The sequence below is a fragment of the Lingula anatina genome, chromosome 9 (genome assembly GCF_051362555.1).
Source record: "Lingula anatina isolate TDL-2025a chromosome 9, LinAna3.0, whole genome shotgun sequence".
Classification (NCBI taxonomy): Eukaryota; Metazoa; Brachiopoda; class Lingulata; order Lingulida; family Lingulidae; genus Lingula; species Lingula anatina.
In genome coordinates this window covers 9,054,473-9,063,281 of record NC_141775.1, presented here as the reverse complement: position 1 = coordinate 9,063,281, position 8,809 = coordinate 9,054,473, and positions in this window count along the sequence as shown.

Sequence of the window (8,809 nt, the reverse complement as noted above, 5' to 3'; positions counted from 1 at the left end):
GGACATTATCAGTGCCCAAATTGAGCAAGTTGTGTGATAAATTTGCATTACATGTCTAAAATATATCTCGTTAAAAATAAAGTTGTCTTACAATGTTAGCCTTTACAAGGATTCATGCATGTTTTGTCTGAAAGGCCCCTCCGTGTTGTTCGGGAGTTAAAAATTATAATCTGTAACGTCAGTGCGTAATCTCAGCGATAACAACTCAATTACACCGCAATGTACTGCAATCAAAGTGTATTCTTCGATCATGAAGTTACGGACATTTATATAAGCGTTCTCGACAAATGTACAATTTTCGTTTGCGTAAAATATCAAATTTGCTTCCAAACGCTTTTCCAATAATATTTTTTAAATTAATTTTATATCAAAACTCTCTTTTGAGAGAGAAAAATACATTTAAGCATTCACATCCCAGTTTCAATTTCACATATGTAACGCTTTCTCTCCATACAATCTGTCACTCTGATCATTAAAGCCTCGTTGTTGTCAATGCAAACACATCCGGGACCTTCTTTTCATTCGGCTTGAATCCACTCTGAATAATTTCCATCAATCGTTATGCCGTTACTGAAGACGTACACGCCCTGTTCGGCTTTGTCATCCAATTTATGTGGTGACGACATAAATGATTGTAGGTATTACAATGTAATTGGGCAATACCGTTAGCCAATTACAAGCTATTATAGAGGTTTACATTTCATTTAACAACATGCAATATAATGTCTGCACGTCCACAATACTGGGTAACAGCAGGTGGTGATCATCTTTGAAAGTCTGTTAAAATATTCCTATGCGTTGGATTATAATGGGGGTGCTTTCATGTGAAAGGGGTGGATTTGTCTTATTACAACAGACAATTTCATGTTTCCAAATATTGCTGTGTATTTTAAACTTTTTAAATTTTAGCAGAAAATTACACTAAAACAGCGCTTAAATCTGGGACACAGACATACCAGCCCATTTTGCAGCTGTATATTATGGAAAAGAAAGCTCTCAGAAAAATATTGTCATGTTTTTTTTTTTTTGTCATATCAGGGTACACACACTAGAGAAAAACAAAAATTACTCTTCGTCGCAAATTCTGATGGGTGACAAAAACGGATTGTTGTGCGTTACTTTTGTGTTCGTTTTCAACTTGAGAAGTACATTTGTATTATCTCCCAATCACTTGAACTACATATCGTTCAATTTAGATATCTGAAATACAGTCTGCCTTTCAAAAAACAACAACGTGTAAGGAAATCCTGACATCTGAGCGTGTAATCACAGATGTTATGATCCAATCCTGTTTCGTGTCCTTCAGACTCGCACGACAACGAAACCACAGCTAGCGTGTAGTTCCGTTTCCGCATTCAGCTGCGGCCCAGGGACTTAGACTAAAGAGTGGAAATTTTCACTGATGACGTTATGACCCGGTCACATGAATGTTAAATGAGTCTAATTAAATAAGCTCTATCTGGTTCACACTTTTGGGCGTGTAACTCACCAAAAACGACTTCATGTCATCGCTGTTTTATTGCCGATTCAGGATCGCAGCGTGCTTTCTCAACTCTGTGGAGTTAAGTTTACTATTTCTTAATAATCTTTGAACGTGTTTAATGTTACATTTTCCAGAATTATGAATATCAAGTAAAATACGATGCGTATTCTAAGCGGAAAAAGTGCTGCCAAGATCGACGCCATGTTTCCCCATGTCCCAATTTTGTTACCCAGTATCGTGGACGTGCAGATGTATGACAAAACGAGTCCTTCCGTGTTTTCACGACCAAATGTTTCCGTAGAAATAAAGGATGGGATATTTTGAGTTTATGTTAACCGGGTATAGATACTTACGATTGTTAGCAACGTGATACGGGTATATTAAAGTTATATATTGTAATTGTTATGCGTATAATAGAAAGGCCACAGTGGCAGATTTAGGGGGTATCAGCGGAGTCTTGACCCCCTCTTCAGCTTTTTGAAAAAATTCACACCAATATTCCCCTTTTGATATTAAAATCATGACGAGCTGAATCATGGTTCTAAACCATCCAATGCCAGCCATTCTTTAAAAAAATGGACCATTAATAAACCATTAATAAACTCCTCAATTTAGTTCTATTCATTATTAGCGAGATAATATAGTGACAGGACACAGTCAAATATTTAGGATGAAACACGGCAAATCTGCATCCTCATAGAAAGTAATTTGCAAAACCTTCGTTACCAGGCATTGTGAAAAAATATATTTGAAGTGGAGGACAAAAAGTGTCGGTAAAATAATTATGCCTCTCGTAATCCCCTTTTAGCGTAGTCTAATTTTTGTTAGTATTAATAACGTGCAAAAATTATCACAAAGAGTTGTTGTTTTTAAAACTTTTGTCACCAAAATAACTTAAATCTTCGTTACTTCGTGCCTATACTAGCAAGGGGTGAATTTTCAAATTTTCAATATTTTATTTAAAAAATAAATCCTAGATTTATCACTATCTGTCATCGGAAATTTAGAAAAAGTGGAAATCACAGTGAATTTATCTTGGACTTCATTTTTCACTTTTCTGTTTGCTTAAAATGGACCTACATGTATATACTGAGAATTAGTGGTAAAGTAACGCATGATAACACAAACATGTTTAAAACATTTTCGTTCCCTTGCGCACCTAAAAGGTATGTTAATAAAAGATAGCGAATTAAAAATTGTATTTTTACAGGCGTATACTTCAGCTGTTCACTTTCTTCCTGTATACCTCAAAAGGCTTTAATAAAACACGTTACTTCGAACGTGATTTTCTATCAACATTAACTAGCTGGTAAACATGAAATAAACAGGAGCAACCCTTCAGTGATATTCAAGAACGTACACTGCTATTTAAGAACAGGTGATAGGCTAATGGAATCTGCCAATGAAAATGGCTTTAAAGCAATTATTCATGCCTAATATAAATAAAGCACACTTTGTCTTACTCTTCAACAATTCATAGGAAATTCTACGTTTATTTCCAAGTCAAAATCATGGTGTTCTACATTATTCCTATTTGTATTATGCAGTTTACATTTTTTCAGTTAAGTAATTTGTTTGCTGAGAATCCTGTTTCGCGAAGAGTTGGTAAGATTCAAGTGCTCTCCGAGTGTCACTTCAACCTTACAAGGCAATCATACGACCAGATGACAGCAACATTAGGACTGCCAGCCGAGACGAGGGAAGTCCTAAAAATAATGGATTCAACTTGTCCCTTTCATAACATCAGTACGTTGGGCACGAGACGTGGAGCTATTATATTAACAGGAGTTGAAGGGGACAATTGCACTCAGCTGAAAGATAGCGCAAAAAGAAGCACTTTTGTTGACTTCAAGAAAACAGTCGACGGGTTGATGCTAGATGGCCTTAAGCGCATGTCTCAAATCGTCTTCGAAACCGATAATGAAGAGAAAAACATTTCAAGTGGCCACCGTAACCTTACACGAGATAAAAACTCTACAGCTAGCACGTATGTGTGCATCGAAGCGTCTCCTCGAAATCGTCATGTAAATTTAAATCATGATACCTCAGTCTTAAAAACTGCTTTTGAAGACAGATATTTCTATTGCTCACCAAGGGTTTTGAGTGGACTGACAGACAGTTATCGAAAGACTGACTCTTGGTTTTCTAACGGTACATATTCTGAGTACTGCGGAATCGTCGAGTTGTCAAATGAGCTTTTTACGCCCAGGTTGCTATACGGGGTGAACGAAGAAGAGTGCCTGGCCGGTAATACACAAGGAGATGAAGACACCAGTAATAAGTTGTATCTTTGCGTTGTGAAAGGTTCAGATCACATCTGCCCTTTCCGACCCAATACACTTCCGGTAGAAGTTTTAAATAACACGTGGGAAATAGCAAAGCGCGTATGCCCGATGGACGTGGAAGAGATAAAACCGCGTATGATTGTGAAAAGCGATCCTTTAGAGTGTTTCATATGGTTTTCCAAGGGCTCACTTTTGATCGTGGGTGAAGTTATCACCGCGTTAAATGTTTACATATATACAGTTTATGCCCTCTTACCGGTGTCCCTTTTGAGCAACATCATCGTCATTGTTGTTATTGTAACCGGCGAAAGAAGACTCAAAGGAAGATCAGAAACCAAGTCATTCTTGTCTTGTACCCTTGGTATAGCGCACTGCCTAAGTGCAGTGAGTGAGTGCGCACTGGCGATAGTGACCAACACAGCTGGTATCTGGGAGTCCAGTGTTGTTTGTAACATTTCAGCCTTTGCAGGTATTTTTACATCCGACTGGTCTGCAGTTCTCATCTTCGTCATAACACTCGACAGGTTTCTTTTCGTCTGTTGGCCGTTAAAAACCAGATTTATATGGCCCAGAAAAATACTCTTCAAATCGGTAAGTATCTTAGATTTACAGAAATGAAAGGTACGGTTGTTAGATTTTTAAAATTATTTAAAATCTCGTTGTTGTCCTTTAAACGACAATGCTTAAATCTCAAGCGCATATATCCTTTTAAATCAAGACACCATCCGTTCTCAACACTCACGTTACTACTGGTCACGTTACTTTAATCCAATCGAAGAAAAAAGCGATCATTAAGGGGTCGTCGATTTTATCATAATTTTCACAAGATTGCAAAGAGGCTTCACTTTCAGACCCTTTCCGCCCTTTAGGGGGAACAAGGTGAAAAGCTAAAAATTATTTACCTTTGCCATCACACGTCATGAGGGAGTGAAAGCTCTTTATCATCATTTTTTATTATTTTTTTCCGAAAGCGCTATTGACATAGTGACCCATCCTATTCAATGGCGGCCATTTAGGATTTTCAGCGAAAATGATACTTGCCATCTAGCGTCTATAATCTATCATCATGTTATTCTGATACAAAGCGTCACCTCCCTAATTTTATAAACCAGTATCTTAAACTAATGCTTTCCGTTTTCGTAGATGGTCTTTTCCGCAGCAGCAGCATCTGGAGCCGTGGCCTTTGCAAGCTTAATCTACACCGATGCCCCTTGTGAGGTATCTGTTCAGGAATACCAGGAATGGCAAAGGCGTTTAGGGATTGTATCAGCAATACGGATCACTGGAAGAGCCATGATGTTACTCACCATTACTGGGATGAACATAAGGATAATACACTTTATCTGGGCTCAAAGAAAAATTCGAAAAGAACTGACATCTGGAAGAGGGGGTGAGAAAAAGGTTAAAGAAATAATTAGTACTGTTTCTCTGTTAGGCTTGTCTATAACTTTTCTAATTATGTGCACAGCATCTGTTATTTGTATGGTGATAACGTCATATATATTTACAGAAGAATTTCCTTGGTATGTCACCTACATCTTTTATATTGGTAGAATCTCCGAGTCGCTGTACCACGTGTTCAGTTTACTGGTGCTTCTGATCAGTGGTTCGGAATTTAGGTCACAGTTCAAGATGTTATTTTTTCCTAGCACAACCAGCTCACGAACTTAGGGCCGGCGTAACGTGACAGAGAGACCCCCATGATGGAGAGTCCGCTTCCTGTCCATTTGTACAGGTAAGCCTCGCCCTATATCTTGACCCATTTAGGTCAGGCTAACCCTAACCATTATAACTATATGGAGGGGGGACTTTCTGTTACACGGACCCTCAGTTTCGTGACACCGACCAGCACGTCACTTGATGTAGCACTGCTCGACCTTGGTCACAAGTCTAACCTCAGTAAAAATTCAATATAATATATGAAGAAGTGTAAAACATTTGTTTTAACATGCCTTAACTAGCTATATATAACTTAATATATAATACTTTTTGACCCAATATAGTGATTATTCGAATTTTTTATTATAGAAGATTACCCAATTCCTTGGTTTATTGATCTTATTATTTTTACCAGTGGATTAATCATTTTTCAGATAGAAGTGAATTTTTGCCTTAAATTGACTGATACCAGAACATGTAAAAATGAATTTAGAGATTAAATCTCCAGAGCAACTTAATGTGCAATCGTTAATTACTCTCCATTAATCAAGATCACATTATCTCCTGTACGAGGGTCCAATTGGGTACATTTTGTTACGTACTGTATTTGAATTACTGTAACTTACATTAATGTTGTAATCCATACTGTGTGGGAAATCACGCCATTTGAATAGTTTAAACTTTTCACCGTTTTCACATGACTCAGTGGCGGATTTTTCCTCAGTTAGAAGATTGACCATATTTAGGCAGAGACATTAATTGTTTGTAAAAATCTAGTGAAAAAATCAATCTGTGGCCCTGGTAGGGGGTAATAATTATTAGGACTTCTTTAGTCACTCGAGGGCGTTGGTGTCTTGGTTTTGTCTCAGAAAGACAAAAGAACTTCCATTTCGTGTTTAGTAATCATCATCATTATATAATCAGTATAGGTAGATCGTGATCAAATCATGAAATCGATAGTATGATCAAGTCACATGAGAGAAGAGCTCGCATGTCCAAAGCTCTTTCTGACTGGATAAGAGATTTCTGTGAAATATAGTTACAGCTTTCAATCGCGTGTGAAGGATGTGAGTACAGAAACCAAATACCTCAGACGGACCGAATGATCGCATGTTGGCTTGGAGCGAAATTAAGTAATTTTGATAGTTGAAAAGTTTTCATTTATGATAGATCCACAATATTTGATTTACTTGTTGACTGTTTCGTCTGCTCACTCTGACAGACTCGATCACAACAAATGGTTAGATGTCGATATTGTTAAGGTTTTACACACGGTGAAATTTTCCCTGGAGAAACGGAAAATTGCGCCCTGCGGTCAGAGACGAAAGTTTTCTTAATGGAACTGTACTGTGGACCATTCCACAGACGAACTTGTGGTTGAATGTTAGTATAAACTTTTCATTTAGAACACATCTGAATCTGTTTGACCAAAGATAATTCAGCAGTATACCAGTAAAAAGTATCTGTTTTATGACAAGAAAGAAAGAGTAACTGGCAAATCCAACACTCATTTTATTTCAGTGGACTACTGTAAAACCACCCTGAATAAAAGTAGGCTAAGTTTTTGGTCTAAACAGCAAGACCAATCTTTCAGTGTGCAGTTTCTCCAAATAATTTAGTTAAAGATTATTAGTTGTTGCTAGTCATGTTTAGCTTATTATTAATATTGGTCAAAATAGCTCTTTGTTATCATTTTATATATAGTGAAGTATAATCATCAGTGTACATGTACAAGTACAGTGCCGCCGGAATGTCCCCTTACCAAATGGCCGTATGGTTTCCCAACCCTGCCCCATATGGTCGAACAATAGAGGCCGTATGATAATTACAGGGTAGGGGAATCCCCAAGCAATCCTTATCGGACAACCAAATTAGTCGGTTCAACGAACACGGTCTGCCCCTTCTTAATTGCCTCACGTAAGGTTTCTATTATAGCTGATGCAAAGAGATTGCTATCGACACGAGCAAACAATACCGGGTTATGTATCAACTGCAACAGAAGACTTGAGTAAAGGCAAGTCGAATATTAGAACAAAACTCTGAAGAACAAATCAGGCTTAGTTTTAAAACACGTATAACAATTTTATTTGATGATAATAAGTCACGATCAACAAAAGCGTAGTTAAAATGGAAAATTTTAAATAGCTAAAACATCAAATAAATATCAATGCCTCATTACCTTTATTACATGTGTTGCTAATTTAGTAGCCTGATGCACGACCTTCTCGCTCAATTACCGCTGGAATCACCTTCTTAAGGTGATTAATATATTTATTACACTTTTCTGCGTTAATATTTCCCATGCCTCTCTAATGCCGTCAACAAGTTGTTCTCTCGTGGTAGGCTTAACACGCGTACGCAGGTGATGTTTGATTTCAGCCCATACGTTTTCAATGGGGTTAAGGTCAGGGCTTTCTGGAGGGGAGCGAAACCAATTAATACATCAGCTTACTGTTAGATTCCATTTGTATCGTGCACTCGTCGTATTTCTTTAACACAAAGTAAATGGCTTGTCGCGACACTTTATGGCCTTCATTTTCCATTTGTGCGGTTATGTTTTTAATTCCCACCCCTTGTTCTCGGAGGGCGATGATACGCAGACGCACGTAATCGCTAAGAGGCATCTTGGAATTGTGATGATTTGGAAAATTTGAGTGTCGATTTATACCGTTCACTTGGCAGGTGACACGATGGCATGGAAATCAGTGACATAAACATGTCATATTAAACAAAATACTTATTGGCCATTTAGGAAGTTCAGGTACACAAACAATCCTGTTGACACGTGTCAGTTGATTTAGAACTATGTGCAATTGATTAGTTTGGATTGGAGAGCGTCATCGCAATGTTAACATTAATTTTAGACGACGCGTGTCACACAGTAGTGATTATGTAATAGTCAGGGCTTAATCACTGTGTTTACCCAGCATGAATAAAGCTAACCTGTACTGATTGTTAATTAATGTAAGATGACACGTGCCAACCAGTGAAGTTAGCCCGAGAGATTGTAATCCAGCTTTTTAAATTAATTTCTTTTGATGCTTTTAAGTATGAAGAAGGCTTTTGGTTAAGTTTGGGCTTTAGATCGTAAAGATGAACTATTCCTATCGTTTTGAATTACATATCAAACAATGACAGAGAAACAGTTCCTACTTTGTGTCCTACAGAATCAAGGAATCAATCTTTCGGCCGGCCATCCGTCGCCTTGTCAAATAAAGAAATATTCGAAATTCGACAATGGGCCAGTTCCCCAGGCAACTTTTGCGTTCAGTTGATGGGAAGGTTGTTTACGATTGATGAACGAATACGAAAGGACAGAAATGTTACGGGTGTAGATGGGAGAGATCCTATATGCAAATATAGACTGAACAATATTAAAGAT